Consider the following 13,740-nt stretch of genomic DNA (forward strand, 5'->3'; position numbering starts at 1 on the left):
TAGAACTAGTGAGTATTAATTGCTTCAGATAAACTGTCTTTAAGAATTTCCTATATCTGATTCTGTAAACACAGATTATTCCTGCACTTTTCCAAAAATAATCATTCAATAGATACTTATGGAGCTATAACAATGATTGATTTGGTATACTTAGTGGGAAGAGTGGGATTCAGAAGCGTAAAATATGTCCTCTAGCTTCCAAGAATACATAGTTTAAGTAACAGGTTAATCACTCATAAACAAATTAGAAAACATAAACAGTATGATTTACTATTAAATTATGTGGAAGTTAAGATGAGTTCAGTACAGGCTAAATCTGGGAAGATTGGCTGGTCTTTGCTCAATAGACAAATTTGGTTTCAGAAGTATTTGCAATGAGTGAACCATGTCCCACTGGAGACATGCAAGTTTATTTTGGGTGGTACAAGGAATGCCTTTTTAAACATTTTCAAGTTATACAGTTTGTTTTTAAGGCTCTAAAATGTAATAAAATTGTACTTCACATCTATGATTTCATGCATAATACTACTTAAGATGAAGCTAAAGTAGGTAGCTAAGTTTTTAAAAGTTTGATTAAGCAACACACACACAAATAAAAGTATAGAGGGTAAGTCAGTCAATTCAGTTGCTCAGTCGTGTCTGACTCTTTGCGACTTCATGGACTGCAGCACACCAGGCTTCCTTGTCCTTCTCCATGGAGGGTAAGTAGATATAACAAACATAATAGAGAGAGAGATTTGCATATCGTAAATTTAACAAATATCATCTTAAAGAGAGAAGGGAAGTCAAAGGACTCCAGGAGAGAGAAGAAATATTGCCAAGGATGTGAAAGAAGAATAAGCATACTATTTATGTGACAGTGAGGACAAAATTTAGACTACTGCAAGGGCATGCTAAGGAACAGAAGGAAAGAAACTTTGAGGGTGAAACCATACAAAGAACTTAAGAGCATAGAAGCCATAGGATAAAAGAAATCATTGAATGCTTTTAAACAGAGCTGAGAGGGGGAAATTAAAAAGTCTTATTTAGTGTGTGTACTTTGTACTGGTCACCATTTTAAGCAATTTGCATGCATCATTTTACTTAATCCTCAGAATAATCCTAAGGAATAGGGACTAATATTATGTCCTGTCTTAGCCATAAATAAACTGAAGCACAGAGAAGTTAACTTCCCTAATATCATACAACAAATAAGTGGGAGAGGAGAGATTCAGATCCGAGTATGTCTGACTCCAAAGCCCAACCTCTTTACTACCACTTCCTGAAGGATTACTGAGACAAAGGTGCACAGAATGCATTGGGAAAAAGATGAAACAGGAGTTGGAGAGCCCTAATGGAGGAAACACCAATAATTTAAATTTAAGGTATTAATAACAAGAGCATTAATTAAGAATACTCTTAGTTAAGTAAGAATGAAGATAAAGAGTAATTTCAAAAGAACTAGTTTTCTTAAAAGAACACAAAACTGTAATCAATAAAAATGAAAGAGGAAGTGAATCTTCACAAGTAGGAATCTTCACAAGCAGTCTTTGAAGGGGTTTAGTTTTTGCATATTTTTCACTAAAACTTTTTTTGATTCATACACTAAAATATTTCTCTCCAGTGGGAAGACCTTACTTTGCAACTGGAAGAGGAATTACTTTCCCTGAACCCCAGAAGCTTGTTCTGAAGACAAATATAAGCATAGGGCAACTTCTTGAGACCCCCTCTGAGGAACCTACAATCCTGAAAAGGGAAATGGTTAGTCTCACAGGTTGTGAATTTCTAAAGAAATGTATTTCAGAAAATTTCCATAAGAAGAAGGTTTCTTCAGCTAACTGGCTGGTTGTATATAGATGTTGTGAATTGTTTTTATATAATCAAAGTTATAAACAATGGGCAAAAAGCCAAGGGATGAGGAAAAATATTTCTTCTCTAGGTTTCTTATTTTGGGTTCCTTGCTATGAGGCTTACTAACTTTATGTATTTCACTAGGAAAGTGGTGGAATAGGTGAAGGCTATATTTGTGTCCTACCTTCTTTTTCTGGCCTTTTTGTTCAGCTTTCTCTCCAAGGATATGGTGCCTTCTAGACTCTCTGGGATCCTGCTGTCACAAAAGAATTTGATGTGATTAGGTCTTTAACAGTAAAACGGGAAGGTTTTTTAGGATTTGGACACTGCAAACACATGCGAATGTATTCCAAGTGTCTGAAATTTCAGGCATTGACAAGTGGCAAAGATTCTTCAAATCAGCAATTAAATAAAATTCTCCAAATAAGCAATTCTCAAGCTTTTTCTCTCAGACCCCTTTACACTCTTAAAAATTATTTGGAATCCCCAAAATGTTTTTGCTTATACGGGTTGTATCTATTGTAAGTAATAAACAAAAGCTTAGAGTTGGGAGTCCAGAAGGTGAAGCTCTCAAGCTCTACAACTATGACTGAGCCCAGAAAGACTCCTCTTCTTTCCTAGCAAGTATTCAGTGAATGAAAAGCCACAGACTCTTTGTTTATTATCACCCTCCCAGCTTCCTTTTCCTCTCTATAAAGCACTCTCCTTCCCTTTCTGTGTAGGGACTTACACTTGGCACATCATGTTTATAGACCCCCAAATCGCAATTCTCTGTTGATCCTGATAAACCCATGTTTGCTGGAAAAATATCTGGCTATTTTGTTTCAACAAACAAAATTTGTCTATTTGTTTCAACACTATCAATATTTCCCATACTAGACATTAAAAATTGATAACATAGAAAACAAACTTATGATTATTGAAGGGGAGATGATGTGGGGAGGAACAAATCAGGGTATAGGACTGTGCACATGTTAAGTCACTTCAGTCATGTCCAACTCTTTGCAACCCCATGAACTGTAGCCCACCAGGCTGCTCTGTCCATGGGATTCTCCAGGCAAGAATACTGAAGTGAGTTGCCATGTCTTTCTCCAGGGGATCTTCCTGACCCAGGGATTGAACCTGTGTCTCTTATGTCTCCTGCACTGGCAAGCAGGTTCTATGTCACTAGCACCACCTGGGAATCCTTTGGGGTATGGGACTAACAGATACAAACTACTATATGTAAAATAGATGAGAAACAGGATTTTCTGCATAGCACAGGGAAATATATTCAATATCTTGCAATAACCTATAATGGAATATAATCTAAATATAATTGCTTTGTGTACATTTAAAACCAACACAATATTGTAAGTCAACTATACTTTAATAAAAAACTTTAGTTTATTAATCCACTTAAAATAATAAAAATTGTATGTTAACATAAGTAACACCTATTTTGTGAGATAGAACTAATTTGCAAAAAAAAAAAAAGCGACAATGTTTTGTATTTTTGCAAACCTCCTTAACAGAAAATATCTGGACTCTAATACCTTTATTTTTTTCATTCAATCTGTTGTGATATATTGTTTTGGTTGTAATTTAGGAGAAAATATATGATCTCATATGAATGAGATGAAAAAGGGTGAGCATTTTAATAATATTTTTATTTAATTGCACATATTCTTTGTAAGAGGGCTTTCTCAGTGGCTCAGCAGTAATGAATCTGCTTGCCAAAGCAGGAGCCTGATGGGCTAAGGTCCATATGGTTGCAAAGATTCAGACATGACTGAAACAAGTTAGCACAAGCACTATTCTTTGTAACAACACCAAAAATAAACTAGCAGTACTCTTGCCTGGAAAATCCCATGGATGGAGGAGCCTGATGGGCTGCAGTCCATGGGGTCGCTAAGAGTCGGACACGACTGAGTGACTTCACTTTCACTCTTCACTTTCATGCATTGGAGAAGGAAATGGCAATCCACTCCAGTGTTCTTGCCTGGAGAATCCCAGGGAAGGGGGAGACTGATGGGCTGCCATCTATGGGGTTGCACAGAGTCGGACACGACTGAAGTGACTTAGCAGCAGTCTTTTACAGGATAATTGCAATTTGAATTCTGAAAACCCATCAAGGAATTTTTCCTATTCTATTTTAATAAAATTAATTGATATAGCTTGCATTTTGAATGGATCATTTAGCCGTGCATTATTTGTAACAACTTGCTTTGGAACATGTTGGTTCATTGAGTTATGCTACTGTTGATATCATTCACTACACAGAATCAAAAATTCATCACATTTGTTACCATCACCACTGATTTCATCAGAAAGTCTGTAAGTAATAGGAAACCATCAAGGATAGCATGATGGGTGAAAGTTGTCCAAATTTCTAATTTACTTGAAAATTTAAGTTTTAACATTGGCAACAAACACTTATCAGTTGTTTTTCCTTGAAGTGACACGTTTACTATGATCATTTCTAAGGAATGTCTGCCAAATACTCAAATTTGAAAAACCATAATCTTCTTTCCATCCTTCTTTCAAGTAAAAAGGATGTTCTGTGCAAGAGTGTCTAGTTCAGCACAAACCTTAAATAATTTACAAGTGTTTTTCTTTGAGACAACCATTATACTTCAATGTGTGGCAGAAGTACATTGTATATACTCCCTATTTGTTTTTACACAAAACATTAAAAAGACTTTTATCCATCCAGCAATCCTACCCCTGAGCATATACCCAGAGAAAACCATAACTCAAACAGATACATACATCCCAGTGTTCATTGCAACACTATTTACAGTAGCCAGGACGTGGAAGCAACCTAAATACCCAGAAACAGAGGAATGAATAAAGAAGATGTGGTACATATATACAATAGAATATTACTCAACCATGTAAAGGAATATAATTGTGTCATTTACAGAGTCGTGGATGGATCTAGAGACTGTCATACAAAGTAAAGCATGTCAGAAAGAGAAAGATGAATATTGCATATTAACTTATATATGTGGAGTTGAGAAAAAGGGTAGAAATAATCTTATTTGCAAAGCAGAAATAGAAACACAGACATAGAGAACAAATGTTTGGATACCAAGAGGTAAGGAGAGGTGGAATGAACTGGGAGATTGGGAATGACACATATACACTACTACGTATAAAATAGATGACTAATGAGAACCTACAATTTAGCACAGGGACTCTACTTGGTGCTCTGTGGAGACCTAACTTGGAGAGAAATTAAAAAAAAAAAATGGGGATATATGTACACCTATGGCTGATTCATTTTGCTGTATAGCAGAAGCTGACACAGCAGTGTAAAGCAAATATACTCCATTAAAATATTAAAAGATTTGTACCCAATGGTCAAGATTTAATAAAATTAGTTTTACTGCTGCATTAAGGACACTCTTTTTTAATATAAATTTATTTATTTTAATTGGAGGTTAATTACTTTACAATATTGTATTGGTTTTGCCATACATCAACATGAATCTGCCACAGGTATACACGTGTTCCCCATCCCGAAACCCTCTCCCTCCTCCCTCCCTGTACCATCCCTCTGGGTCATGCCAGTGCACCAGCCCCAAGCAACCAGTATCATGCATCGAACTTGGACTGGTGATTCGTTTCATATATGATATTATACATGTTACAATGCCATTCTCCCAAATCATCCCATCCTCTCCCTCTCGCACAGAGTCCAAAAGACTGTTCTATACATCTGTGTCTCTTTTGCTGTCTCGCATACAGGGTTATCATTACCATCTTTCTAAATTCCATATATATGCATTAGTATACTGTATTGGTGTTTTTCTTTCTGGCTTACTTCACTCTGTATAATAGGCTCCAGTTTCATCCACCTCGTTAGAACTGATTCAAATGCATTCTTTTTAATGGCTGAGTAAAACTCCATTGAGTATATGTACCACAGCTTTCTTATCCATTCATCTGCTGATGGACATCTAGGTTGCTTCCATGTCCTGGCTATTATAAACAGTGCTGTGATGAACATTGGGGAACACGTGTCTCTTTCAATTCTGGTTTCCTCAGTGTGTATGCCCAGCAGTGGGATTGCTGGGTCATAAGGCAGTTCTATTTCCAGGTTTTTAAGGAATCTCTGCACTGTTCTCCATAGTGGCTGTACTAGTTTGCATTCCCACCAACAGTGTAAGAGGGTTCCCTTTTCTCCACACCCTCTCCAGCATTTATTGCTTGTAGACTTTTGGATCGCAGCCATTCTGACTGGCATGAAATGGTACCTCATAGTGGTTTTGATTTGCATTTCTCTGATAATGAGTGATGTTGAGCATCTTTTCATGTGTTTGTTAGCCATCTGTATGTCTTCTTTGGAGAAATGTCTATTTAGTTCTTTGGTCCACTTTTTCATTGGGTCGTTTATTTTTCTGGAATTGAGCTGCAAGAGTTGTTTGTATATTTTTGAGATTAGTTGTTTGTCAGTTGCTTCATTTGCTATTATTTTCTCCCATTCTGAAGGCTGTCTTTTCACCTTGCTAATAGTTTCCTTTGTTTTGCAGAAGCTTTTAAGTTTAATTAGGTCCCATTTGTTTATTTTTGCTTTTATTTCCAATATTCTGGGAGGTGGGTCATAGAGGATCCTGCTGTGATGTATGTCGGAGAGTGTTTTGCCTATGTTCTCCTTTAGGAGTTTTATAGTTTCCGGTCTTATGCTTAGATCTTTAATCCATTTTGAGTTTATTTTTGTGTATGGTGTTAGAAAGTGTTCTAGTCTCATTCTTCTACAAGTGTTTGACCAGTTTTCCCAGTACCATTTCTTAAAGAGATTGGCTTTCCTCCCTTGTATATTCTTTCCTCCTTTGTCAAAGATAAGGTGTCCATAGGTGCATGGATTTATCTCTGGGCTTTCTATTTTGTTCCATTGACCTATATTTCTGTCTTTGTGCCAGTACCATACTGTCTTGATGACTGTGGCTTTGTAGTAGAGCCTGAAGTCAGGCAGGTTGATTCCTCCAGTTCCATTCTTCTTTCTCAAGATTGCTTTGGCTATTCAAGGTTTTTTGTATTTCCATACAAATTGTGAAATTATTTGTTCTAGCTCTGGGAAAAATACCATTGATAGCTTGATAGGGATTGCATTGAATCTATAGATTGCTTTGGGTAGTATACTCATTTTCACTATATTGATTCTTCCGATCCATGAGCATGGTATATTTCTCCATCTATTAGTGTCCTCTTTGATTTCTCTCACCAGTGTTTTATAGTTTTCTATATATAGTTCTTTAGTTTCTTTAGGTAGATATATCCCTAAGTATTTTATTCTTTTCATTGCAATGGTGAATGGAATTGTTTCTTTAATTTCTCTTTCTATTTTCTCATTATTAGTGTATAGGAATGCAAGGGATTTCTGTGTTTTGATTTTATATCCTGCCACTTTACTATATTTATTGATTAGCTCTAGTACTTTTCTGGTGGAGTCTTTAGGGTTTTCTATGTAGAGGATCATGTCATCTGCAAACAGTGAGAGTTTTACTTCTTCTTTTCCAATTTGTATTCCTTTTATTTCTTTTTTCTGCTCTGATTGCTGTGGCCAAATCTATGTTGAATAGTAGTCTTGAAAGTGGACACCCTTGTCTTGTTCCTGACTTTAGGGGAAATGCTTTCAATTTTTCACCATTGAGGATAATGTTTGCTGTGAGTTTGTCATATATGGCTTTTATTATGTTGAGGTATGTTCCTTCTATTTCTGCTTTCTGGAGAGTTTTTATCATAAATTGATATTGAATTTTGTCAAAGGCTTTCTCTGCATCTATTGAGGACATTATTAAGAGAAACTCCTTTTTTTAACAAATAAATTTATGGCAATGAAGAATACTTGTATACTTTGATACAACTGCCTTGATTGATATTAAGGCATCAGAAGTTTTACCCTCCATAGCTTTTGTACCATCAGTGCAAATATCAATACAATGGAAAAGTAAAAATTGTTTTAGTATTATTATGAAAATAGTTTTGATCTTGAGGGCTCACTAAAAGTCTAAATACCCTCAAGGATCCACAGAGCACACCTTATGAATCCATGTCTCAAATCATGTTTCATAGGTAACCATATAGGGCACTGTTTAAAATTTTAGTCAAAATATAATGATTAAATAGCTATAGATATAGTTAAACAACATTTAATGCTGGGAATAATGGTATATTATATTATTCTAACATTAATGTGAAAGTGATATGTTCCCTGTAGGTCGTTTTTGGCTACCTTCAAATGTACCTTTGGTATACTCTTTGCTTTCTCCTCTGTCTTTATTTTCCTTTATTCATTTGAATTCAAGATCTTGTTCTAGGATATGTTTGGGTGGATTCAGTGATAAATAAGTCCTTGCTCTTAAGTAATTTGAAACCTAATTTAGAAGGTTTAGAGATGTGTACACGTAGTGCTATAATACAATGCAGACTGTGATCAGATTTACTCAACTTCGCTCTTTCAGAGGCAACCACCATATTTAGGTCCTTATCTATGCTTTGACAGATACTCTATGCACATACAAGCACACACATGTGTTTGCTCTCTTGTTTTTTATACTAGAAAGTAGTATACTACATACATCCATCTGCATTTTGATTTTCCACTTAGTAAATTATCTTAGATATAATTGTTTATCTGTAAAAATAGAGGTACCAATAATTTTTTACAATTTGACTATTTAATAATTTATTTAATTCTTTTCCACTGGTTATTTAATGGTCTATAATTTCTTACTATTGAAAATTGTTCTGTAAATAATATCATTTTACCTATGGCGTTTCAGCATATGAATTTATAAAGTAACATAATAGAGTGGTTTGGGTTTGATTCCTAGCCCTCCTACTTACTAGTTGTGTGACCTTAAGCAACTTTCCTAACCTGTATGAGCCTATCTCTTCATTTTAAAAAGAGCACAGGTTCATGTATGTGAAGAACTGATAGTAGTGTCTGACATATAGTAAACATTCAATACATGTAAATTATTGTTTTTAACCTTCATGAGACCAGTGAAGCCACTGAAATTACTTGTAAAAGTTTGTGTGTACGTGAAATTTTCTAGAAGAGAATTCAAAGCTTTCATCAAAATCTGAAAGAAATATGGAATCCCCCCAAAAATGTAAGTACCACTCCTGGTACTTACATTTAATAGGCACTGGGTCAAATAATTTTGACTATCCTCTCTTACAGCACTAGCCTCCTTTGAATCATAACTCTTTCCTCAATTCCTTTAAAGAATAAATGCCTAATATTGATATATAAAACGTTTTACATCCATTATATGTAACCCTCACAACAATACTGCAAGACAGAAGTTTATATTTTACTCCTGAGGAAATTGACATTCAGAGAAGTCAGTTAATAGGCCCAGGATTAATAGACTGTATTTGAGCTTAGTATAGTCTTTCTTCAAAGTTTGAAAGGTTAACTATATACTAACCTTTTACCTTCCTCACTTGAATAATTGCATTTTCCTTATGCCAATAACCTTCTCTATGCTCATTCTACAAATGCAATACCTGATACCTGGCTTCCACTACCTCTTCTGTACTAAAATTGGTTTATTAAAGGTTGTCAAATGCATCATAATCACACATTCTGATGGATCTTTATTCAATACCTTCTTGAACTATCTGATATTTGACATCATTAGCCAGTATGAAGACATCATGTACAAGAAATTAGGTCTCAGTGTGGCTGAGATATCCACAATGGTGTGATCACTCACCTAGAACCAGACATCCTGGAATGCAAAGTCAAGTGGGCCTTAGGAAGCATCATTACAAAGAAAGCCTGTGTAAGTGATGAAATTCCAGTTAAATTCCAGATGAAATTGCTGTTGAAATTTTAATATATATAGACATATATTAAATGTACCTATTAAATATATATTATGTTTATTATAAATAAATAATTTTCCACTAAATGTCATGTGGCAACCTGGAGGCTAGGTGAGTTTGGGAAAGAATAGATGCGTGTATATGTATGACTGAGTCCCTTGGCTGTTAACCTGAAACTATCACATTATTAATCGCCTGTACCCCAATACAAAATAAAATGTTTAAATAAATAAATAAGTAAATTTCCATAAAGAAAAGTCCAGGCACAGATGACTTACTGGTGAATTCTACCAATTATTGTTTTTAGAAACTAATAAAAATTCTTCACAAACACTTCAAAAAAAAAATAAAATATGAGAGAGTACTTATTAACTGATTTTACAAGGTCAGATTATACTGAAAGAAATCAGAACAAATTTGCAAGAAAATGAAACTATAGATCAATATCCATTATGAACACAGATACAGAGACCCTGAACAATATTAGAATGCCTAATCCAGGAATATACAAAAAAAGACTATTTTAGCAACACCAAGTGAGATTTATCCCAAGAATACAAAATTGATTCAAAATATGAAAAAAAGTCAATAAAATACATGATAGAATAAAACACACCAAAAAAACACATGATCTTAATATATGCAGAAAAAAAACATTTGACAAAATTTCATACACGTTCATTATTAAAATTCTCAGTGACCTAAGAATAGATGAGTACTTCCTCAATCTGATAAAAGGCATCTACAAAAAATTCCTGCAGTTAACATTATACTAAATGGTAAAAGATTGAATTTTTCTCATGTAACATCACCAAAAATGTAAGGCTATACAGATTTGTCCCTTTTATTTAACATTCTACTATAATTTCTAAACAATTTGTTATACAAAGAAAATATATTAAAGGTATACAGATTGTAAAGGAACAAGTGAAACTATCTCTATTCTCATATAACCTGATATCACATACAAATAATCCTAAGGAATTCACTAGTGAATTTCATGAACCAATAAATAAGTTCAGCAAAGTTGTAGGATAAAAGTTCAATATTTAAAAAAATTTCAATTTTTATTTCTATACAAGAACAATTCAAAAAAATTTAGAAAGCTATTTCTTTTCCAATTGGTGAGAAAAGTACTTAAAATATTTGTGTAAATGGAATATATTTACACTGAAAACTACAAAATATTGTTGACAAAAGTTAAAGAACATATAAATAAATGGAAAGACAATTTATATTCATGGGTCAGAAGACCTAATATTGTTCGGATAACAATACTCCCCAAATTGAGCTGCAAGTTAAATTCAATCACTAACAATCTCTGCAAAGAGTCCGACACAAGTGAGCAACTGAACTGAACTGAACTGAACAATCTCCGGAGTGTTGTTTTATTTCTTGCACAAATTGACAAATTGATCCTAAAATACATATTGAAAGGCACAGGTCCCAGCATAGCCAAGACAATCCTGAAATAAATCGATGAAATTGGACACCATCTGGATGAAGAAATTTTTCCTTTTTCAAACTTTCCTACATAGTAAAAGTAATGAAGATAACTGACATAACAACATAACCATATACATAAATATATAGATCAATGGAATAGAGTTGTGACACTAGAAATAATCATTTATATTTATGTCATAATTGATTTTCAACCAGGCTGTCAAGAAAAATTAGTGGGGAAACAATAAACTTTTAACAAATTTTCCAAAGCGCAGTTGCTGGATTGTATGGTAAATGCAGTTTAGTTTATAAGAAATGCCAAACTATTTCAAAATTAGCTATACTATATTGGTTAACCTCTCCACAAGCAATATATTTACAACTCAATTTATCTGCTTCCTCACCAGAATTTGATGCTATTATTATTTTTATTTTTATTTTTGTCATTCAGATATATCATTGTGGTTTTAGTTACATTTTTCCAATGGCTAATGAAGTTGAACATCATTTCAGGCCCTTATTTGTTACTCTTCTGTGTAGTGTCTGCTCAGCACTTCGTCATTTTTTATTTAATTTTGAGTGTTGAGAACTCTATATATTTTAGGTAATAGTCTTTTGTTGGACATATATTAAATAAATTTATTCTACCAGTTTCTTTAGCTTGTGTTTTTATCTTTCTTTAAAAAAGATCCTTCAAAGAGCAAACTTATACTTTTCACTTCCTATGGATTGTGCATTTAGTGCCAAGCTTACTTCTGTATCTAGCCCTGGATCATGAAAATTTTTCGTATGTTTTTAAAAATAATTTGTAGGAAAACTTCTGGCTTCCCTGGTGGCTCAGTGGTAGAGAATCCATCTGACAATGCAGGAGATGCACATTTGATCCCTTGATAGGGAAGATGCCCTGGAGAAGGAAATGGCAGCCCACATCAGTATTCTTGCCTGAGCAATCCAGTGAATGGAGGACCCTGATGGGCTACAGTCCATGGGTCGGACATGGGTTGCAAAGACTTGGACATGACTGAGTGACTAAACAACAACAACAACAAAACAAGACAAACTTCTAATGTCTTTTTTTTTTATTTTTTTATTTTATTTTTATTTTATTTTATTTTTAAACTTTACAATATTGTATTAGTTTTGCCAAATATCGAAATGAATCCGCCACAGGTATACCCGCGTTCCCCATCCTGAACCCTCCTCCCTCCTCCCTCCCCTACCCTCCCTCTGGGTCGTCCCAGTGCACCAGCCCCAAGCATCCAGTACCGTGCATCGAACCTGGACTGGCGACTCGTTTCATACATGATATTATACATGTTTCAATGCTATTTTCCCAAATCTCCCCACACTCTCCCTCTCCCACAGAGTCCATAAGACTGATCTATACATCGGTGTCTCTTTTGCTGTCTCGTACACAGGGTTATTGTTTCCATCTTTCTAAAGTCCATATATATGCGTTAGTATACTGTATTGGTATTTTTCTTTCTGGCTTACTTCACTCTGTATAATAGGTTCCAGTTTCATCCACTTCATTAGAACTGATTCAAATGTATTCTTTTTAATGGCTGAGTAATACTCCATTGTGTATATGTACCACTCCTTTCTTATCCATTCATCTGCTGATGGGCATCTAGGTTGCTTCCATGTCCTGGCTATTATAAACAGTGCTGCGATGAACACTGGTGTACACGTGTCTCTTTCCCTTCTGGTTTCCTCAGTGTGTATGCCCAGCAGTGGGATTGCTGGATCATAAGGCAGTTCTATTTCCATTTTTTTAAGGAATCTCCACACTGTTGTCCATAGTGGCTGTACTAGTTTACATTCCCACCAACAGTGCAAGAGAGTTCCCTTCTCTCCACACCCTCTCCAGTATTTATTGCTTGTAGACTTATGGATTTCAGCCATTCTGACTGGTGTGAAATGGTACCTCAAAGTGGTTTTGATTTGCATTTCTCTGATAATGAGTGATGTTGAGCATCTTTTCATGTTTGTTAGCCATCTGTATGTCTTCTTTGGAGAAATGTCTATTTAGTTCTTTGGCCCATTTTTTGATTGGGTCATTTATTTTTCTGGAGTTGAGCTGTAGGAGTTGCTTGTATATTTTTGAGATTAGTTGTTTGTCAGTTGCTTCATTTGCTATTATTTTCTCCCATTCTGAAGGCTGCCTTTTCACCTTGCTAATAGTTTCCTTTGTTGTGCAGAAGCTTTTAAGTTTAATTAGGTCCCATTTGTTTATTTTTGCTTTTATCTCCAATATTCTGGGAGGTGGGTCATAGAGGATCCTGATGTGATGTATGTTGGAGAGTGTTTTGCCTATGTTCTCCTCTAGGAGTTTTATAGTTTCTGGTCTTACATTTAGATCTTTAATCCATTTTGAGTTTATTTTTGTGTATGGTGTTAGAAAGTGGTCTAGTTTCATTCTTTTACAAGTGGTTGACCAGTTTTCACAGCACCAATTGTTAAAGAGGTTGTCTTTAATCCATTGTATATTCTTGCCTCCTTTGTCAAAGATAAGGTGTCCATATGTGCATGGATTTATCTCTGGGCTTTCTATTTTGTTCCATTGATCTATATTTCTGTCTTTGTGCCAGTACCATACTGTCTTGATAACTGTGGCTTTGTAATAGAGCCTGAAGTCAG

This window comes from Bos taurus, chromosome X (assembly GCF_002263795.3).
Source record: "Bos taurus isolate L1 Dominette 01449 registration number 42190680 breed Hereford chromosome X, ARS-UCD2.0, whole genome shotgun sequence".
Lineage (NCBI taxonomy): Eukaryota > Metazoa > Chordata > Mammalia > Artiodactyla > Bovidae > Bos > Bos taurus.